Below are 22,719 nucleotides of genomic sequence, written 5' to 3'. Positions count from 1 at the left end.
AGAAAAGGAGATGTTAATCTTCTTCTAAATTATTTTTGCCTGTCTACATCTGAAGAAAGTTTTGGGCTCTGATTTGTCAGATTGAGGTTGGTCAGGATGGCTGGATTAAAATTTTAACTTGAGCAATGTCATAAAATTTGTACAAATTTGAAGGGACAATTCTAGATTAAAAGAGACTGGAGAATCATGTAAACCAAATGCAATGTGAGCTCCTTTATTTGATCCTAGATTTAAAAAAAAAAAAAAACTAACTAAAAAGACATTATTTGAATAATGGGGGAATTTTATATGGTCCGTATATACCATATTATTAAATGTATTAAATTGCTGTTAATCTTTACAAAAATTTTTTTTTAATTTATTTATTTTGAGAGAGAGCAGACAAGGGGCAGAGACAGAGAGGGGGAGAAAGAATTCCAGGCAGGCTCCGTGCTGTCAGTGCAGAGCCTGATGCAGGGCTTGTACTCATGAACTATGAGATTATGACCTGAGCTGAAACCAAGAGTTGGACATTTAACTGACTGAGCCACCCAGGTGCTCCAAATTGCTGTTAATCTTAAGTGAGATAATGATGATGTGGTTTTGAAGACAAAGTTCTTGTTATTAGGAGATACACGTTGTCACGCTAAAATAGTTAAGCATGAAACAGCATGTTGTTGCCAACTTTCTTTCAAATGGCTCAGAAAAATAAGAGTTATACATATATGTAAAATCTAGGTGAAGGGTATATAGGTACAACTGTATTAATCTTTCCAGTTTTCTATAGGTGTGAGAATTTTAAAGGGGAAATTTTATCTTGAGAAACCACTGAGAGGAGAGTAATTTGGGCTTAAGTGAAGAATGGAAGAAAAGCCAAGATGGCTATGTTCAATTATAGAGGCGTTACCTCCGAGGAAAAGGGTGGGGCTTATTTAGAATGTCTCCATAGAGGAGAGGTAGGATTTAGGCATGGGAGAGACCAGAAAGTAGATTTTGGCTTAGCATAAAGAAAATCTTGTAGGAAGACTCTTATGCCTTGGCTACAGCCAACTCTAGTAGCAGAGAGAAGACAAATTTAAAAGTGACAATGTGTTTGTCACTTAATATGATCTTTGGATTTTTACTACCGCAGGATGACCAGCAAAATCTTTTAATCCAAGGCAAGGGAATGTCCCCACAGAGTAAAAGTTAAGAAAACAGTTAAGATTTTTTTAAATTATTGAATAAAGCTTGTTCAAAATACTGAAAGCAACCTATCTAACTATACATGTGCTATACATGTACTAGATCATACAAACAGTGGTGTAAGAGATGATTCCACTTGTATGTGTAGATTATCCCCTTTTAATTTTCTTTTAACTCTTCTCAGTAGTCAAGATGAAAGGCTTAGTCTTATGGTCTTATATCTCCTATACCTCCCCAGAACTTCTAGCAAGCTACAATACTTAATCAGGGACCAAATAAAAAAATAATGTATATTTATTTTAATGGTTGCCTTCTTTTGAAAGTAACCTTCCTGGAGTTCCATTTGTTTTAGTTACCTATTTTTTCCACTTTAAGTAAATATATTAGAGTCTGAAAATTTTAATCCATTAAAAAATCATACCAAGGGATATACCAACATGGCAAAAAAATGTACAGGAGGTATTTAAGTATTTGCAGTTTAGGTAAGTCCTGAAAGAGGTTCTTTTTCTCCCCTGTGTAATTGGAATACTAGAGGCGATTCCCTGGCAAACAAGACTCCTCTCTAAAGAGAACTGTCTCCTGTGATGATGAATCTCTGAAGTTCTCCAGGGTTGATGTGGACAGATGCCATCTCTTCGTGTGGAATAAAGCTACAAAAGTGGTTTGTCTTCATGGTTCTTTATTCACTCTCTTGAATCTTCTGCAACTTCCCTTGAATTCCCGTTCTTTGCATGCTGGTCTCCAGCCCTTCAGTTGCTTTCTCTTTGATGACTTTTAAACTCTGAAGATTTAGGGGCACCTGAGTGGTTCAGTCAGTTAAACATCTAACTCTTGATCTCAGCTCAGGTCAGGACCCTGTGGTTCAGGAATTTGAGCCCCGCTTGGAATTCTCTCTCTCTCCCTCTCTCTCTATCCTTCCCCTGCTTGCACTCTCTATCAATATAAATAAGTAAACATTAAATTTTTTTTTAATTTAGAAAAAGTCTTTGAAGGTTTAGCAAATATTCTAAGAAACGAGAAGTTTCAAAAATGTCCTTGATTGTGACTCTATGCAGTATTTCCAATGCCTTGAGCAATGGTTGAGAGACATCCCATAGGATGATAGCACTTATATCAGGTTCAGCAGACTTTACAACCTTTTCCTTAGCATTGAACATCATTTGCCCTGTTGAAACATATGGATGGAAGACAGACATCTTACTTTCTTTGGCCTCCTTCATTTTATACTGTAGGCAAGAGCTTTTTCTCCTTATAGTGTTAATAACTCGATGTAACATATTTTCTTCCTTTTTCTCTGAGAGGTTAAAGACCACAATATTATAAATCATTGTACCAGTGGGAATCAAAACAAGCCTAAGTAAACCACTGAACCATCCTGCTTGAGAATACAGTTCTCTCTCTCTTTTTTTTTTAATGTTTTTATTTATTTATTTTGAGAGAGAGAAAGAACACCTGTGCAGGGAAGGGACAGGTAGAGAGGGAGAGAGAGAATCCCAAGCAGGCTCTATATTGTCAGTGCAGAGCCCAGTTCAGGGTTTGATCTCAGAAACCGTGGGACATGACCTGAGCTGAAATCAAGAGTCGGATGCTTAACCGACTGAGCTACCCAGGTGCCCCAGGAATACAGTTCTCTTGATCACAGTAGAATCAAATAGTCTACTCTATGCCAAAAAATCCCTCCCCATTTCTTGCTTGCTGCCACTGATTGACCATTCAAGTAATAGGGGTGATTGATTATTAATTTCTCTTGAGCATCACAATGTTGCATATCTGTAGATTTTTTTTTCGAAATCAGAGACTGTTTATAAGTAGAAAAATAATAGTCAACTTTATTAATTTAAAAATTATATATTGAGCATTTGTATATCTGAAAATGAAACTATTATCAAACAAGGAAAATGCTTGCCTTGTGAAGCAGTTTTCCTCTTCTAAGATCCTTACAGATGGTCACTAGATGATCACATGTTAGAGTTACATTTGTGAAGTGGGATGGTGTAACCATTATTGTCTCATGAGTTTAATATTATATAAAATTTCTGTGGCATAAAATGACAATTTAAATGGTATGTGTGCTCTCCAGTGTCAGGCAGCCCAGTCAGAGGAAAAATCAGAAGATAATAGTTCTGGCAAAATTTAAACCAGACAATATGTATTCTGAATTTTATCAGGTTGTATTAGTAAAAGCAAATTATTAAAATATTTTGTTGGTGAAACCTATTTCTCATACTGATTTCCTCTGAATCCTTCCTGTAAAGCTAGTGATGCCTCATAAGAATATGCACGATGGTTAGGTGAGTAAAATTTACTAAGTACCAAGAACACTCCAAAAAATTAACATCCTCAGGCATGTCAAATTCAAACTTTAATGTGTACTAATGATTCAGTTTTTACCTACAGGTGTTAAATGAAATTTTATTTTCGTTTTAAACACAACATAAAGAGTTCAGAGGAAAAAACAAGACACTAGAAGGAGGAGCGACATAAAAATTTCCCCTTGATAATTGGTTTCACTGTTTTGTATCAAAGATTTGCAGTGAATTTGCCTGGAGAATTAAATCACTAGGAAATTTTAACCCAAATGAGTGAAGAAAATAGTTTACTGTAAGAGTGAAAAAAAATCTTTTTATGTTTTATTTTGTTCTATACTGTTTTCAAACCCAGTTTTCCAGAGCTGTGGTTTCAAGGACAACCCAAATCTGATGTTGCTCTCTCCTGATCTACTCCTGGAAGCTCATCTGCCTGCAGCCTATCCCTCGTCTGGCTGTTGTCTCATTATCACACACACGCTCAGCATAACCACTTATGTGTTCCATGTATACTTCTCCCTGCCCTGAGGTTGCATTTCCTCTCCCTTCCACTAATTCCCATTTAATTTTTTTTTAATGTTTATTTTTTATTTTCGAGAGAGAGAGACAGAATGCGAGTGGGGGAGGACAGGAGAGAGAGGGAGACACAGAATCTAAAGCAGGCTCCACTCTCTGAGCTGTCAGCATAGAGCCAGATGTGGGGCTTGAACCCATGAACCCTGAGATCATGACCTGAACTGAAGTTGGATGTTCAGCTGACTGAGCCACCTAGGTCCACCCGTAACTTATTCCCATTTTAGAGGAAGGAGTTGTATGGCTCCTCTAATACAATTCTCTCATTTTTAAGTTGTAGCTGCCTGGCAGAACCATTTGAGATTTGCCCAATCAAAAAAGTTTAAGCTGGGGCTACCGGGCGGCTCAGTCCATTGAGTATCCAACTTCGGCTCAGGTCATGATCTCAGGGTTCATGAGTTCAAGTCCCACATCAGGCTCTGTGCTGACAGCTCAGAGCCTGGAGCCTGCTTTGAATTCTGTGTCTCCCTTTCTCTCTGCCCCTCCCCTGCTCACACTGTCTCTCAAAATAAATAAACATGAAAAAATAATAAAAAAAATTAAAAAGTCTAAGCCACATCACCTCCATGAGGTTTGTTCCCCAAAGCACTCATTTATCTTTCTCTCACATGAATTCCTTCAAAACCAACATCTTTCTGCATCTGTGTCAGCCTTTTGATATTGTCAGCCTTTTGATTTTAGCCTTTCTAGTGGGTGTGCAGTGGTATCTTATGGTTTTATTTGTATTTCTGAAGTGACTAGTAATATTGAACATCTTTTCATGTGCTTATTTTCAAGTCATTTATCTTATTTGGTGAAATGTCCATTAAAATATTTTCCCTGTTTTTAATTAGGCTGTTGGTCTTACTATTGAGTTACGAAGTTTTTTTCTTATATGTATTTTGGGTACAAGTCCTTTATCAGGTGTATGTTTTGTAAATGTTTTCTCCCAGCTTATGACTTTGTCAGTTCATAATGTTCTCAGTGTTGTATTTTGAAGAACAAACATTTTCAGTTTTGTAACTTCAGTTGGCCAACCTTTATTCTTTTGGTGTCATAACTAAGACGTTTTTGCCTAACCCAAGACTGCAAAGACTGTAATCTTTCTTTGCCTCTAGAAGATTTGTAGTTAATTCTTATATTTAGGTGTACAATCTGTCTTGAGTAAGTTTTTGTACATCGTATAAGGAAGAAGGCTAGGTTTATTTTTTTGCATTTAGATTTACAGTTTTTCCAGCACCATTTCATTTGTTCAAAAGATAATTCTTATCCTCTTGGATTACCCTGGAAACTTTATCAAAAATATATTGACTGTGTATGTATAACTTATTCCCAGACTCTATTCTGTTCCATTGATCTATACTTATTCTTATGCTAATATCACATTGTCTTAATCACTGAAGTTTTATAGTAAGTCATAAATCAGGTAAGATAAGTCCTCTGACTTTGTCCTTTTTCAAAGAGATTTTGGCTGTTCTATTTTTATTTTTATGTAAATTTCAGGATCTTCTTGTCAATTTCTACAAAAGCCTGTGGGGATTTTGATAAGGATTGCACTAAATCAATAGGTTAACTTAGAAGGAATTGCCAACTAACAACATTAAGTCTTTCCCATCTATGAATATGAAATAATTTTCTATTTAAGCATTTAATTGCTTTCAACAATTCTGTATAGTTTTCACTGTACAAGTCCTGCATTTCTTTTGTTAAATATATTCCTGAGTATTTTGATCTTTTGATAGTATTATGAATGAAATCGTTTCCTCAATTTCACTTTTGGATTGTTAATTGTTAGCTTAGAGAAATAAAATTGATTTTTCTATATTGATCTTGTGTACTCTGACCTTGCTAACCCAAACTGTTCTAGTTCTTTGTTTTTTTTTCTTTTTTCTTTTTTTGTATCTTAGGATTTTCTACATCCATGACTCTGTCATCACAAATATAGTTTTACTTCTTCCTTTTCAATGTTTATGCCTCTAGTATCTTTGTCTTATTGCATTGACAGAATCTCCAGTACAATCTTGAATAGAAGTGATGACAGTGGACATCCTAGTCTTATTCCTGATTTGGGGGGAGGGGACAGAATACAGTCTTTCACTACTACATGGGATGTTAATTGTAGGTTTTCAGAGATGCCCTTTATCAGGTTGAGGAAGCTGGTTGAGAATATTTTTTTAAATCATAAATAGCTATTGAATTTGGCCAAGTGATTTTTTTTGCATCTATTGAGATAGTAATGTTTTGTTTTGTTTTTTTGTCCATCACTGTATTAATATAGTGCATTACATTAAATTGATTTTCAGTTGTTAAACTAACCTAGTATTTCTGGGTTAAACTCCACTTGGTCATGATGTGTAATTGCTTTTATATGTGCTGAGACCTGTTTAATAATATTTTGTTAAGGATTTTCCTTCTATACTCCTGAGGGGTATTGGTCTGTAGTTTTCTTATACTGTGTTTGGATAACATAGGGGGAAGATGGCAGCATAGGAGGACGCTGGGCTCACCTCATCCTGCTGATCACTTAGATTCCACCCACACTTGCTTAAATAACCCAGAAAACCGCCAGAAGACTAGCAGAATGGACTCTCTGGAGCCAAGCAAAGACAAGAGGCCCACGGAAGAGGGTAGGAAGGGCAGAGAGGCGGTGCGCCTTATACTGTTTGTATATGTATCACTTTTTCACCTGGAAACAATGCAATGTATATGCACCTTAAGGTCACAGATAGAGCAGTGAGTAATGTTCACTACATTCTGTACTCTCATGGAGTTTACAGTCCTGTTGGAAAAGTCAGAAATACTAAAAGAAAATAAATGCTATTTTAGATATACAAGTATAAATATGATTGTTTTAAAATAAATAAATAATTTTATATGATTATTTAAAGTAATGGAACCAAATGGAAGGAGGTAGGTGGACATTTAAAACATTTTAATTCCAGTATAATTAGCATACAGTATTATATTAATTTTAAGTGTACAATATAGTGATTCAGCAATTTTATACATAACTCAGTGCTTATCATGATAAGTATACTCTTGATCCCCTTCACCCATTTCACCTGTCCCCCCCTCTTCCTCCCCTCTGGTAATCACCAGTTTGTTCTCTATAGTTAAGAGCCTGTCTTTCTGTTTATTCTGTTTTTTACTTTTTTCATTTTCGTTTCTTAAATTCCACATTTGAGTGAAATCATATGGTATTTATCTTTCTCTGACTTATTTCACTTAGCATTATACCTTCTAGATCCATCCATGTTGTCACAAATGGCAAGATTTCATTCTTTTTTTTATGGCTGAATCATATCCCATTGTATACATATACCACATCTTCTAATTTATCTATTCATCTATTGATGGACACTTGGGTTATTTCCATAATTTGGCTATTGTAAAAATGCTTCAATAAACGTAGGGGTGCGTATATATTTCTGAATTAGTGTTTTTGTTTTCTTTGCGTAAATACCCATTAGGGGAAGTACCGGATCATATAGTAATTCTATTTTTAATTTTTTGAGGAACCTTCATACTGTTTTCCACAGTGGCTGAAGCAGTTTGCATCCCCACCAACAGTGCACAAGGGTTCCTTTTTCTCCACGTCCTCGCCAATACTTGTTATTTCTTATGTTGTTGATTCTAGCCATTCTGACAGGTATGAGGTGATATCTCATTGTAATTTTGATTTGCATTTCCCTAATTATGAGTGATGTTGAGCATCTTTTCCTGTGTCTGTTGGCCATCTGTTTGTCTTCTTTTAAAAACAATATTATTAATCTTTATTTATTTTTGAGAGACAGAGCATGAGCGGGAGAGGGGCAGAGAGAGAGACACAAACACAGAATCTGAAGCAGGCTCCAGGCTCTGAGCCATCAGCACAGAGCCTGACTTGGGGCTGGAACTCAGGAAATGTGACATCATGACCTGAGCCGAAGTCGGATGCTTAACCGACAGAGCCACCCAGGCGCCCCTTATCTGTTTGTCTTCTTTGGAGAAGTGTCTATTCATGTTTTCTTCCCATTTTTAAAATAAATCCAGTATAGTTAACATAGTATGTTATATTAGTTTCAGGTGTACAATATAGTGATTCAACAATTCTATACATTACTTGGTGTTCATCATAATAAGCACACTCTAAATCCCCTTCACCTATTTCACCCATCCTCCCACCCACCTCCCTTCTGGCAACAACCAGCTTGTTCTCTATAGTTAAGAGTCTGTTCTTTGGTTTGTCTTGTTTATCTTTGTTTACTTGTTGTTTCTTAAGTTCCACACATGATTGAGATCATATGGTATTTATCTTCTTCTATTTTTTAGTTGGGTTATTTGTTTTCTTGATGTTGAGTTGTATAAATTCTTTATATATTTTGGGTACTAATCCCTTATTAGAGATGTCATTTGCAAATATTTTCTCCCATTCAGTAGATTGTCTTTTAGTTTTGTTGATTATTTCCTTTGCTGTGCAGAAGATTTTATTTTGATGTAGTCCCAATAGTTTGTTTTTGCTTTTGTTTCCCTTGCCTCAGGAGATATATCTAGAAAGATGTTGCTATGGCCTATGTCAGAGAAATTCCTGCCGGTGCTCTCTTCTAAGATTTTTATAGTTTCAGGTCTCACATTTAGGTCCTTAATCCATTTTGAGTTTATTTTTGTGTATGGTGTAGGAAAGTGGTCTAGTTTCATTCTTTTGCATGTAGGTGTCGAGTTTTTCCAACACCATTTGTTGAAAAGATGGTCTTTTTCCCATTGCGTATTTTTGCTTCCTTTGTCAAAGAGGAATTGACCATATAACTGTGGATTTTTTCTATGTGTTCTTTCCTGTTCTGTTGATCTATGTGTCTGTTTTTATGCCAGTACCATACTATTTTAGTTATTATAGCTTTGTAGTATATCTTGAAATCTAGGATTGTAATACCTCCAGTTGTGTTTTTCTTTTTCAAGATTGCTTTGGCTATTTGGGGTCTTTAGTGGTTCCATACAAATTTTAGGATTGTTTGTTCTAGTTCTGTGAAAACAGCTGTTGAGTATTTTGATAGGGATGCATTAAATCTGTAGATTGCTTTGAGCACTATGGATATTATAATAATATTTGTTTTTCTAATCCATGAGCATGGAACATCCTTCCATTTGTTTGTGTCATCTTCACTTTCTTTCATCAGTGTTTTTTGGTTTTCCAAGTAGAGGTCTTTCACTGCCTTGGTTAAGTTTATTCCTGGCAATTTTATTGATTTTGGCACAATTGTAAATGAGATTATTTTCTTAATTTCTCTTTCTGCTGCTTCATTATTAGTGTATAGAAATGCACCAGATATCTGTGCATTGATTTTGTATCCTGTGACTTTACTGAATTCATTTATCAATTCTAGCAGTTTTTTGGTGGAATCTTTTGGATTTGTTATCTGCAAATAGTGAAAGTTTTATTTCTTCCTTACCAATTTAGATACATTTTATTTCTTTTTGTTGTCTGATTGCTGTAGCTAGGACTTCCAGTAGTATGTTGAATAAAAGTGGTAAGAGTGGACATCCTTGTTTTGTTCCAGATGTTGGGGTAAAGCTCTCATTTTTTCCCCATTGAGTATGATGGTAGTTGTGGGTTTTTCATAAATGGCCTTTATTATTTCGAGGTGTGTTTTCTCTAAACCTACTTTGTTGAGGGTTTTTATCATGAGTGGATGTTGTTACCTTGTCAGGTGATTTTCTGCACTTGTTGAAATGATCATGTGGTTTTTCTTGTTGACGTGAAGCATCACATTGATTGATTTGTGAATTTTGAGCCACTCTTGCATCAGGAGGGAGTTGTGCTTTAGCAGTTAGTATGGAAAACCTCTCCCAAAGGGTGATATTTAAGCTAAAACCTAAAACGTGAGCCAGCTGGAAAAGGAAGAGGAGATATAGGAGTATTTCAGACATAGGTAACAACAGGTACAAAGGAGCTGGGCAGGAAAAATTTCGATGAAATATAGAAACTGGACCATGTGAAGAAAATCAAAAAACGTGAGTGACTAATGGAAGGGTGATGTCTGAAACGTAAATGCTTTACTCCATCTTCTAAAGGTACTGAATTTGGCACTGAGAAAAATGCAAGTATTAACTGAAGAAGCCAAAGAGTTGCTTGGATGCAAAAATAATTATTTCTTTTCTTTTAACTTTTTTTTAATGTTTATTCATTTTTGAGAGAGAGAGAGAGAGACAGCCTGAGTGAGGGAGGGGCAGAGAAAGAGGGGGACGCAGAATCTGAAGCAGGCTCCAGGCTCTGAGCTGTCAACCAGAGGCCCAATGTGGGGCTCAAACTCACGAACCGTGAGATCATGACCTGAGCTGAAGTCGGACACTTAACTGACAGCTACCCAGGTACCCTAAAAAATAATTATTTCTATTCCTGTCTTCTGGTCACTTTAGAGTTTCCTAGAGGCTGAGTATGATGGTACTCTCACAAACCTTAGATCTACCAGCTGAAGGTGACTTCAGGGATTTTCAAACATCTTTTATACCAAAATCCAAGTAAGAGAAGCCTGCTCACTGCATTTTGCCAGAAGTACTTGTAAAAATAGTTCAGTGTGGCTTTTCGTCTTAGATGGTCATAAGGATTTTTCTGGAGCTCAAAGAGTTACATACCCGTTCATCTGTCAACTGAAATAGAAATATTACTCAAGAGAGTGTTCACAGGCACATGTCTATATAAATGTGAATGTGACAAGTGAAAAATGGCTCAGCCCTACATACCCTAAGCATTCTGGGAAGCATGTGTACATTTTTAAATTGATTGCTTTTTTAATTCTTTGTGTATCATATTCATGGCTTTAAAAAATTTACTGATTTCCTTCATGAAGAGTTTAGCAAATGCAGAATTGAATCTTAATTTCTGAATGCCTTGATTGCTTCTAATCGCCTTTTGTTTCTGTATGCGTCTCAGTTTAATACCACAGAAAGCTTTTGAATCATTAGCTCTGGAAACATAAGCCCACCACTTTATCGCACAATAAGTGAATCATAAGCGTCCAGGCTAGCCAGCGAAGCTGACCTGGAAGTGTCTTTTTAGCTGAGAGATTTGTCTGTCTTCAGCCGCTTAAATCATTTGTCATCTTAGTGGAAATTTTCAGGATGCCCTCACAACTATAAATTTCCAGCCTGGTGTGGAAATGTATTGCCCCCCACATCTGAACATTCTAGATATGGAAGAAGCTTTAAGTTATACTCGCTGTCTGAAACAGCAAGGGAATCTTAAAGTCCTCTTATTTCAAACCTCTCCTCCTTCCCCCTCAACCCATCAGGAGTAAAAGTATAATGCAAAGGTAGCCTTAAAATAACATATAGTGAAGGTTATGATTAGCTCTTAGCTTAAGAATACAAACTTCAGAATTAGATCTGGATTCAAATCCAGACTCCCCACGTTCAGTTGTATTCCCTAGGGAAATAAAGTTATTTACTCTATCTGAGCCTCATCATCTTCATCTAAAAAACTGAGGGAATAATCTCTATCTCAAATGGCTGTGATAGGAATCAAACAAGATAATATATATAAAGCGCACAGCCTAGTTCTGAACACACAGTAAGAGCTCAGGCAGCTTATCAATGGATTGTTATCCAGTCCAGTTCATTTACAGATAAGGAAACTCCTCTATCTGTGAAATATTGGAGAGGCCACACATTTGTCCAACATCTCACGGAATGACTGGTGCAGAACAGTGGAGCTGAGGTTTCCTAACTTTCACACCAAAGTTCATTCTGCTCAAAATGCTCAAGTGTTTTGGTTATTCTTCAAGTGATAAGCACAGAATTTTTCCCACCTGCTTTCTTATTTGTGTGATCACTTACAGTTTTGGTTCTAGCTTGCTATCCTGTGAACCTTAGGCTAAACAATATACTCTTCTGAAAAATATATGAAAACAGTGCAAAATGATTAGAAGGTGAAAAACCTACATGGAAAAAGAAAGATTTTTAAATAGTGCAACATAGTGCAAAATAATTAGAATACATACGCAAAAAATTGTAGGAGAATAATGGCCTTGTTTTGAATGGTGATACTTTTTCACTTTCTAAATGACTTTTTCCAGAGAAAATGATTCTTGGTGCGAAGTCTAATACATAACCTTTATAGATGCACCTATGTTTTTGTTACAAAAAATCTGTTTTTAAGTAGTTTTTTGTTTTGTTTTGTTTTCCCTAAATGTTTCCGCTAAACAAGAATGAAGGTTTTGCAGAGGGAAAGGAGGAGAGAGAGACTTGGTGCTGTGTTTCCCCCGTGACAGGAGGGATTTTATCAAGAAATAGAAGATGGATACGGCATTGTCGTGTCCTGGGTACTGCAGTTCCCTTTGACGAAAGGACTTCCAATGAAGTCCAAAACAGAAGAGGAAGTAAGTGATTCTTGCTGATAGCTGGACCAGTAAACGGTGTTGAGGAAGAACTTTCTCCTCTTGTGCTAGCTAGTTCAGCATTATTTCAGCTTTGTTCTTTTGAGCCTCCAACCTCTTGACCTTGGTATCACCAATCAACCCCTGACCTGGAAGGGTGTAGCCCAGGACCTCTTGCAGCCTGTGGGCCCCGGTGAGGTTTATGGATACGTGACAGCAGTAATGGTACTGCTGTGGTTTTTGGATCCTATTAAGTAAGATTCCTTTTATTCTTACTTACGTAAGCAAAATGTGCTAACTGCATACAAATATGCAGTTATAAGAGTAAATAAAAAAGAAGTCCTCCTCACCCAAAGCAGTTGGCATCTTGCTTTTTTCACTTGATCATATGTCTTGGAACTCTCACGTAGTAAATATAAATTTACCTCATTTTTTTTCACTCATCGTATAGTATTCCACAATACAAATGCACAAAATTCATTCAACCATTTGCTACTTGAGGGAAATTTCTGCCCTTTTCAGTTGTTCCTTATTATAAATAAAGCTGCAATGACTGTATTTATTTATTTATTTATTTATTTAATGTTTATTTTTGAGAGAGAGAGAGAGAGCACACGCAAGTGGGGAAGGAGTAGAGAGAGAGGGAGAAACAGAATCCGAAGCAGGCTCCAGGCTCAGAGCTGTCAGCACAAAGCCCGATGTGAGGCTTGAACTCATGACCCATGAGATCGTGACCTGAACCGAAGCTAGACGCTCAACTGACTGAGCCACCCAGGCTCCCCCTATGTTTATTTATTTTTGAACGTGAATGAATATTTCAGAAAAACAGATTTTTAGAAATAGAATTCCAAGGATGTACTTACTTTAAATTTTAATAGATATTTCTAATTTGCCATCCAAAAATTTTATTTTTTTTTTAAATTTTTTTTAACGTTTATTTATTTTTGAGACAGAGAGAGACAGAGCATGAACAGGGGAGGGGCAGAGAGAGAGGGAGACACAGAATCTGAAACAGGCTCCAGGCTCTGAGCTGTCAGCACAGAGCCCGACGCGGGGCTCGAACTCACGGACCATGAGATCATGACCTGAGCCGAAGTCGGATGCTTAACCGACCGAGCCACCCAGGTGCCCCCAAAAATTTTATATCAATGTACACTATTACAGCCTCTACAGAAGCTGCCCATTTCCACCTGATAATACTGGTGTCAGACCCTGATTGGTTATAAAGTGTGCCTCGTGGTTTATTTTGCATTTCCTTTATTACTCTGGGCATTAAACAACTTTAGATTTTATCATTCTTTTTGTGTATGTGAATTGTCTCTCTATTTCTTTTAACCAGTTTTGTATTTTATATATTTGCAATAACTTTAGGAGATTTTAATGGCTTTTGTATACTATATTTTGTTTTATATATTTTACAGAGACTTTCAGTGGGACCTTTTATTTTGTTTGTGTTTTTGTTTTTGTGGGTTTTTTTGTTATACAGATCTTTCAGTTTGTTCACAGTAAGACTTTTTTATTAATGGCTCCTGGAATTTTTGTCTTTCTTAGGAAAGGCTTTATCACTGCCTCTTCCAACATTATAAAACTTGATATATCATGTAGTTCCTTTCTGATTTGTTTTTTTTAATTAGTGTTTAGAATTTAATCCATTTTGGTTTTGTGTTTATGATATGATACTGGCATCTAAATTAAATATTTTTCAGGATTTCCAACACTCTCAATATAATTTGTGAATAGTGTATCCTTCTTACTCTGATTTGAAATGCATGTTCCTTTGTTTTTGAATTTCCTTTTTCTGTTCAATTTTTCATGTCTTTATTCTGAACTGATACAACGTTGTTTAACATAAACTTAGTATATTTTGATAACTGAAAAGTCCTCAGTGTTCTTTTTTTTCCTCAAATTTTATTGCTTGTTCTTGTGCATTTTCTCTTTTACATGAACTCTAAAATCAGCTTATCAAATTCAATAAATCTCCTGTTGGGATTTTTATTAGGATTGCATTGAATTTATGGATTAATTTGGGAAGTTGACATCTTTATAATATCAAGTCTTTCATCCAGAAACTGTAGCTTTCCATTTATTTGGGTCTTCTTTTATATCTTCTATAAAATTTTATAGTTGTCTTCACATGGACCTTGCATTGTTCTTGTTGGTTTATTCCTCGGGGATTGTTTTTAAAGCTTATGTTGCCACTGGGAATGAGTTCTTTAGATTTTGATTTTCTACGAAGAAAAGGATACGAAAATGAAAAGAAAGCAGGAGCTGAAAGAATAGGAGAGAGAAGAGAAAGAGAAATTAGAAAGGTAAGATGAGATGATGCACAAGGAAGACAGGAGAAAATTTGATTATTTTCAAGTACCTATTATGTGACATGCGGCTATGATGGAGACATTCGTTCAGAAGCACCATCTCACATACTCTTCCCACCAGGTGACTCATCTGAGAAAACTAAAGCTTAAAAAGGTCAGCAAGGAAGCCTGGAACAGGAAATGGAAAGAGAACAGGTTTAGAGTGAGATCTGGGAACCGATCCCAGATTCCAGTCTCACCAGCTGTGTGATTTTGCTCCAGTTACCTAATTACATTTCTCATTTGGAAAACGGGGATAATATCTGCTCAGGTGATTGTGAGGATTAATTGGAATAATGTGTCTGAAGTGTCTGCTCATTAGATGCTGCTCTCAGTAAGTGCCAGTTCCCACCCATGAGCCCACGTCTTCCTGCCCCCAGCCTCCCTCTCTGCCCCAGAGTCTGCTCAAGATAGCAAGGAGACTTCAGGTTAATAGGCAACATGAGTTTTACTCCCTGGGTGCATAACACCCAGGAACACATACCTAACATTCTTAAGAAACGTTGTAGGAGAAATCGTCATTAGAAACAGTGATCTGAGTCTGAAAAAAAAAATCACATAAGCCAAAAAAATAAATAAATAAAAACCCACCCATTTTTACAAAAGGAGGCATTGTTGAAATGTGAATCCGTATTCAAGTCCATTCTCACTGAAGTGAGAAACACCCTCTCTTTCTACCCAAACAATAGTTCCTTGTCTTGAGACAATGCTGTCTACATAGCCCTGGAGAGCATCAAATCCCCGTGGCGATGGCAAGATGGCAATGGTTTCTCCTGGGGACGCTGGAAACAGTGTCTGGAGGAACCATGGCACCTGACCCAGGGCTTCGGCTATTGAAAGGAGACTCGTTCCCAGCCTGAACAGCAGGAAAAACAGAATTGACCCCCATCGTCCTGGCTGTTTTATATTTGTTATAGGGCTCTGATCCTCTGGAGAAGTTGTCTTTATGAAATGTGAATATGAAGTCAAGAGAGAGAAGACGTACCGAAATGTTCTCTTCTAGGCAGCATGTGCATTTGTTCCCAGCACAATGCTTTTACTCATCAAGAAAATGTGTGACCTGGCCTGGATTGAAATCCTCTGCCCGGAGCCTTATTTCCTTCATCTGAAAAATGGGGTTAATAATAAGGATCTCAAAGGATTGCTGTGAGGATTAAATCACACAAATATAAGATTGTATCCTGTGAAAATCCAATGTATTCTTTCATCATATAGGAAACTGCATTCATAGCCTGTGAATGTCTTCAGTGGTTCTCCATTTCTCTTTTCAAGGGGAAATTTGATTTCTGCAATAAAGCCAAATGTCGTATGATTCTGGGATTAGTAAATAATGTGTGTAATTAAGCTGAGCTACTGTATTTTTCACTTTTTTTAAAGGGGCGATCTCTCTTAAATTCTGAGACTAGTTTCCATATGTGGCCTATAAATTGACCTCAGTCCATCAGTGCTATATTCAACTTGTATCCAGAAGCCAGTCACTTCTGACCACCTCCTATGCACCACCTGTTCAAATTGAAGCCATTGTCATCTTTCTTCAGGATTATTGCAAATAGTGTCCTCCTAAATGGTTTCCCTTCTTCCCGACTATTGCCCTAAAAATATTTTCAGCAATGGCAGTATCATGACAAGAAATGTATCATTTATCCAGAGGAATGCTTTGGCCATCATTCAGTTATTCACTTAGTCAACAAATACTTATGGAGCCCCTACCATATGCCAGCATTATTCCAGGCTCTGATGATACAACAGTGAATACAATACACACAGATCCCGGTCTCATAGAGCGTATGTTGTTGGGTGCAATGACTATTAAACAAATAAACGAGTGCAGCATACTCTATGCTGGAAGGTGACAGGCACTGTGCAGAAGAAATAATGTGGAGTAAGGGGGGAAAGGAGCACAAGAAGTGGGGATGGGAAGTGGGGTTTTTAATTTTAAATATGGTGGCTGGAAAAACTCTTCTGATGAGCTGACATTTGAGCAGAGACTGGAAGGAAAAGAGGGAGAGGGACACGTGGTTATGTGAGAGAATGGAGTAGGGAGGGTGTCCCAGGCAGAGGAAACAGTGGTCCAAAGGCCCTGCCTGGAGGCAAAGCAGAGAGACACAGTGAATAAAGGGAGAAGAGAGAGGTGGTTACACATATGGTGTGAGTGGGAATGGATCACAAGGGTGGCTGCAGGCCATCAGGAGGAGGCAGGCTCCTACTCAAAGGAGCTAGAAAAGCCACTGGAGGATTGTGAGTGGAGAGGGGACCATGATCTGATTTGCATTTTTTAAAGTTTATTTATTTATTTTTGAGAGGGAGTGAGCATACAAGTGGGGGAGAGGCAGAGAGAGAGGGAGCCGAAGCAGGCTCCAGGCTCTGAGCTTCAGCCCAGGGCCCAACACAGAACTCGAACCCGTGAACCGCGAGATCATGACCTGAGCCAAATTCGGATGCTTAACTGACCGAGCCACCCAAGCACCCCCTGATTTGCATTTTTAAAGGATCATTCTGGCTAACCACTTCTGTAGAGCATCATTTCTCAAACCTGAGTGTGCATCAGCCACCTCTGATGGCTTCTTAGCACACAGTTGCTGTGTCCATCCCCAGAGTTTCTGATTGAGTAGGTCTGGTGTGATGCAGGGGAATTTGCATTTCTAGCAAGTTCCTAGGTGATGCCAGTGCTGCTGGTCTGGCACCACACTGTGAGAACCGCTGGCTGGTAAACAGAATAGTTTCTAAAAGGGGGAATAGTTGAGGCAGGGGAACCAGCTATGGGACTCTTCACCATAATCCAGAAAAAAACAGATACTGATGGCTTCAGTTCAACCAGGTGGTGGCAGAAGAGTGGTGAGAAGAGATTAGATTCTGGATAGAATTTGAATATAGATCCAATGGGATTTGCTGAAACATTGAATGTGGAGCATGATGAAAGAAAGAAAGAAGGCCAAAGTTTAGATTAAGCAACTGGAGGAATGGAATTACCATTTCCTGAGACAGCAAAGATTTGGGTGGGGGTGGGGTCAGATATCAGGAGTTTGGTTCAGGGAATGTTAGATTTGATATGCCTGTTAGGTATCCAAGTGGAGATGCCAGTCAAGTCTTTTCTCTTAGAAAAGTCTAGAATCCAGAAGAGAATTCTGGGCTGGAGGTAGAAAGGCAGGAGCCAGCAGCATGTAGATGGCGTCATGAAGGCTGGCTGAGATCATCACCAGAGAGAATGAAGGTAAAGAAGCAGTTCAACGCTTGACGCTGTGGCAGTCAGTCCAATGGTTAGAAGTCAGGGTGATGAGAGGGAGCAGAGATGAGACTGAAAAGTGAGCAGGGAGGTGAGAGGAAAACCTGGAGGGTGTGGTGGCCTGGATGTCAAGGGAAGTAAGTATGTCAACAAGTTCAGGTGCATTTGCTAGGAAGCCATCTTGTCATAACAGTGACCACCAGGCATCCTCTGTGAAGGAGGAGATACTGGCTACCATGGAATATGCCAAATTTGGAAGTGGTTCCTTATGGATAAATTATTCCCACAGGAAAAGGTAGTTACCGTGATTGAAATTATACACACACACACACACACACACACACACACCCTTTTGAGATGGTTTTGCTGCTGCAATCAAAAAACACACCATTGACACAATTTAATTGTTGACATAGACTAGAATCTTTTCTTTCATCTTTAAGCAGTCTTTCTAGCTGCCTTTTGTCTTTGAAGCGAATTGTCCAGTTGTGAGAGCGGGAATTGTAGGTGTGATTCCGATTGCTGGGAATTTGTGTGAGTAAATTGGATAAATGTTTCAGGAAGTGTGGAGGTTTTTCTTGCCCCCATCCCTTTATTTTCTGGTACTGAGTCTTAGAAGTCTCTGTTTTTTTTGATACAGCTGCCTAAGGTACTTACTACAGGAAGCTGTTGCTTGCTTCTCTGTGAGAATTACAGAGAAGTTCTGGCAATTCAGGACACCCTGAAAAGAGCCATTTGCTGCATCCCTCATCAAGGTACAGCTGATGGCAAGCCAGCCTCACTCAGTAACATGTTTAGTGAAAATTCATTCCACAGACTTTTTACGTTCCTTCTTTTTGTGAGTTGCAATTCATCTTTAAACCCGTTTGGTAGGGTTGCCTGGGTGGCTTGGGCAGTTAAGTGTCCAACTCTTGATTTTGGCTCAGGTCACAATCTCATGGTTCATGAGTTTGAGCCCTGCATCAGGCTCTGCACTGACAGGGTGGAGCCTGCTTGGGATTCTCTCTCTCCCTCTCTCCACCCTTTCCCTACTCATGCTCACTCTCTCAAAATAAATATAAATAAACTTAAAAAATAAACCTGTATAGTATATTAAAAAATGTACCCCACAGACTGTATATTACTTCTCATGGTAGGGAAGAATACTACTTGTAGCTCAGCATTACAGTCCCTAAATAAATTGGGTAAAGAAGACAGTGACCAGCTCTGCGTGTGGTACAAGTGGTGGAGAGGTGAGTGATAGACACAGTCCACTGCTGTGTGTCACCTCTTTAAAGGGGTCTGTGGCTGCTGGTATTCAGCACTCCTCTCCATAGAAGATGTCCAAACAGACTGTATGGAGCTTCTGTATGTTTCTCTATAAGGAGAAAAGAATTGTTTCTTATTCAGGTTTACTTGTCAAATGGAGTATTGAATACTTAGGACTAGGTATGTAACCTCTTCATGTCTCATTCACTCAAGAGATATTTCTGTTAAATCTCAGGCACTGACCTATGTGTTTGCGACCTGTATGTAAACAAAACAGTCCCAAATCCCTGCCTTCTTGGAGCTTACGTTCTAATGTGTGGGGTGGGGAGGGGGGGGGGGGGGGGGAATAACTACAAGCATAATAAAGAGTTAAATTATGGAATACGTTGCCAAGCCCTAACGCTATGGAGTAAATGGAGCATGATAAGAGGTTTGGGCATGCAGGGAGAAAAACAGCTCGTAATTTCCGACAGCAGAATCAGGGTTGGTCACATTGAGAGGGTGACATTTGAGTAAAGATTTGTAGGAAGTGACGTAGTTACCCAAGTAGACTTCTGAGGGAAGAATGTTTGAGGCAGATGAAAGAGCCAGGGTGAAGGCCTTCAGGCCAAATCAAGCCAAGAATATGTAAGGAATAGCATTGGAGACCAGTGCGTCAGGAGCAGGATAAGGGAGGGAGTAACAGGAGGTGAGGTCAGAGAGGAGATGGGGCCCTACTTGTAGAAGGCCTTGTTGGACAGTCTAAGGATTTCGCCATTTTGTTTGAATGCAATGGGAAGCCCTGGGAAGATTTTAGGCAGATAAATGATACATTTTGAATTACATATTAGGAAGATCATTCTGGTTATGTCTGCTTATGTCTGGATGTCTGGAAGACATACAGATGGCCAGGACAGGAAAAGATGCTCAACATCACTCATCATCAGGGAAATGCAAGTCAAAACCACAACGAGATATCACCTCACACCTGTCAGAATGGCTAAAATCAACAACACAAGAAATAACAAGAATTGGCAAGGATGTGGAAAAAGAGAAACACTCATGCACTGTTGGTGGGAGTGCAGATTGGTGCAGCCACTGTGGAAAACAGTACGGAGGTTTCTCAAAAAATTAAAAATAGAATTACCATATGATCCAGTACTCTCACTACCGGGCATTTACACAAAGAAAACAAAAACACTAATTCAAAAAGATATATGCACTCCCAATTTTTATTGAAGCAATTTTATAATAGCCAAATTATGGAAGCAACTCAAGTGTACATTGATAGATGAATGGATAAAGAAGATTTGGAATATGCTTTTTTTTAATTTTTTAATGTTTATTTTTTTTGAGAGAGAGAGAGAGAGAGACAACACAAGTCGGGGGGGGGGGGCAGAAAGAGAGGGAGACAGAATCCAAAGCAGGCACAGAGCCCAACATGGGGCTCAAACTCATGAATTGTGAGATCATGACCTAAGCTGAAGTGGGATGCTTAACCAACTGAGCTACCTAGGTGCCCCAGAAGATGTGGTATATGTGCATAATGGAATATTACTCAGCTATAAGAACAAGTGAAATCTTGCCATGTACAACATAGATGGGTCTAGAGGGTATGATGCTAAGTGAAATAAGTCAGGGAAGGATAAATATCATATGATTTCACTAATATGTAGAGTTTAAGAAACAAACAAATGAACAGAGAAAAAAAGAGACAAGAAACCAGACTCTTAAATCCAGAGAACAAACTGGTGGTTGCCAGAGGGCAGGTGGGTGGAGAAATAGGTGAAATAGATAAAGGGGATTGAGAGTATACTTATCATGTGATGAGCCCTGAGCAATGTATAGAATTGTTGAATCATTGTACACGTGAAACTAACTTGACACTGTATGTTAATTATACAGGGAAAGAAGAAAACCAAGGACTGATCCCTGGGATGCTCCAAAATTAATAGGTCTTGGAGAAGAGAGAGTGCTAGCATGAAGACTGAGAAGGAATAACCAGTGAGCCAGGAAGCAAATGGAAAAGAGTATGGTGTCCTGGAAGCCATGTGAAGAAAATATATTGAGGAAGAGGGAGTCATCAGCCATGCCACTGGATTTACAGGTAAATTTCCTCTTTTGCAAAATGCAAATAATAATAGTACCTGCCTCATAGGCTGAAATCAGATAATGTATGTGAGTGGCCAGTCACAATGCTTAATGCCTATAAGGGCTCAAAAATACTACTTAATTTCTATTCGTAGCACCTCTGAAAAATCACTGATCATGATAAAGCTGTTCACTGTACAAGATAACCCCTAGGGGGCGCTCAAAGCTTTCCTTTCTTTCCCATTACTGTTCTTCCCACCGGAGACCTCAAATTTAGATACAGGACCAAATGGACCCAATGGTAACTGAATCCTCTGTAGTAAAGGTGGAAAAATTCAATACAGTGGGTGTCAGACTTCAGTGGGGGTAAGAATTACCCAACGAGCTTGTTAAAATGGAAATCTACAGCAGACCCAGCCACCAGAGATTCTAATTAAGTAAATTGAGAGGGGACCTGAGACTCTGCATTTTCCCACCCCAGGCGATTCCAGGACAAAAAGAATAATAACTGGCCTGTAGCAAATGTTTGCTTCTTCTTTTTTTGGGACCTCAGAGTAATTTTGGCTTCTCTTTTTTCCCTTCTCTTCCAGGCAGCTAATGAAGTAAACCAACCCAGGGACTTCCTCTAGACTGGGAGGTGCTAACCAAGGGAGTTCAACAGAAAGCATGCCTGGGGTGAGTGGCTTGGCCTAGCTTTTAGTCTGTCCACATCAGAGGACACAGTATGGTGCCTCCCAGTCCTCATATGGCCCCCAGACCTTTTTGTTGTTGTTCTAATAAAATTTAAAATCATTTCCAATGTTTACGACTCAGGTGATTTCACGTACAAACCCAGGTGTCCTGCTTCCCTAGGACAATAAGAAGATTTGAAACCTGCTCTTGCATTTCCACATAGCAAAGTTGCTTCCCTCAGATGGGCGTGGACTCTGTAAATTGCCACTATCCCCATCCTTCTCTCCCCGACACCCTCCAAATCAAAGCCAAGTGTCCACTGTCATTTATCATCATACTTATACTTCTATTTTCTTGACTCATTTCACTAGACTCTTGACTATTTCACTAGACTCATTCAGGAATCTCAACCTACGAAAGTATTTTTCATATCTGGTGGGCAACGGTCCGTGTGGTAGGAGTAGAATCTGGGGTTGGCAACCCTAGCCATTCTCCTCTAGGGACAGAGCAGGCTCACCTCAGAATCCATAGGGCATTGGTGTGCAGGCATTGGTTTGATTATACCCGGCCCTGGTGACAAACATCCCTTTTTTCTCTTTCTTATGTTGCTTAAGATTGCGGATAAAGCATTTAGGATAAAGCGTTAAGGATGAATCTTTACGGTTGGATTGTCCTTATAAGAACCTCACAGAACCCTCCATAAACTGGGAACTGAAGTACAGTTACATGGGGGTGGAAACAGACGCAGGGGGTACCCTACCCATTTTCTCCTGCCCTCACCA

At 38.6% G+C, this 22,719-nt stretch overlaps 1 long non-coding RNA gene across 3 annotated transcripts; it reads left to right on the top strand.

The window, feature by feature from the left end:
- Positions 1–5,914: 5,914 nt before the first annotated feature.
- LOC125925262 (uncharacterized) lies at positions 5,915–22,063 on the top strand. Of its 3 annotated transcripts, XR_007458754.1 has the most exons (4): positions 9,605–10,517; positions 12,202–12,373; positions 21,080–21,281; positions 21,856–22,063. It is a non-coding gene; the product is annotated as an uncharacterized LOC125925262 (long non-coding RNA). The 3 variants fall into 3 exon arrangements; XR_007458761.1 differs by lacking the exons at positions 9,605–10,517; positions 12,202–12,373 and adding an exon at positions 5,915–6,649 and having other exon boundaries at positions 21,856–22,061; XR_007458759.1 differs by lacking the exons at positions 9,605–10,517; positions 12,202–12,373 and adding an exon at positions 13,897–14,679 and having other exon boundaries at positions 21,856–22,061.
- Positions 22,064–22,719: the final 656 nt, after the last annotated feature.

Source organism: Panthera uncia, chromosome D4 (genome assembly GCF_023721935.1).
Source record: "Panthera uncia isolate 11264 chromosome D4, Puncia_PCG_1.0, whole genome shotgun sequence".
NCBI lineage: Eukaryota > Metazoa > Chordata > Mammalia > Carnivora > Felidae > Panthera > Panthera uncia.
Note: the sequence above shows the minus strand (reverse complement) of the source record. Positions and strands in the feature narration are given on the sequence as shown.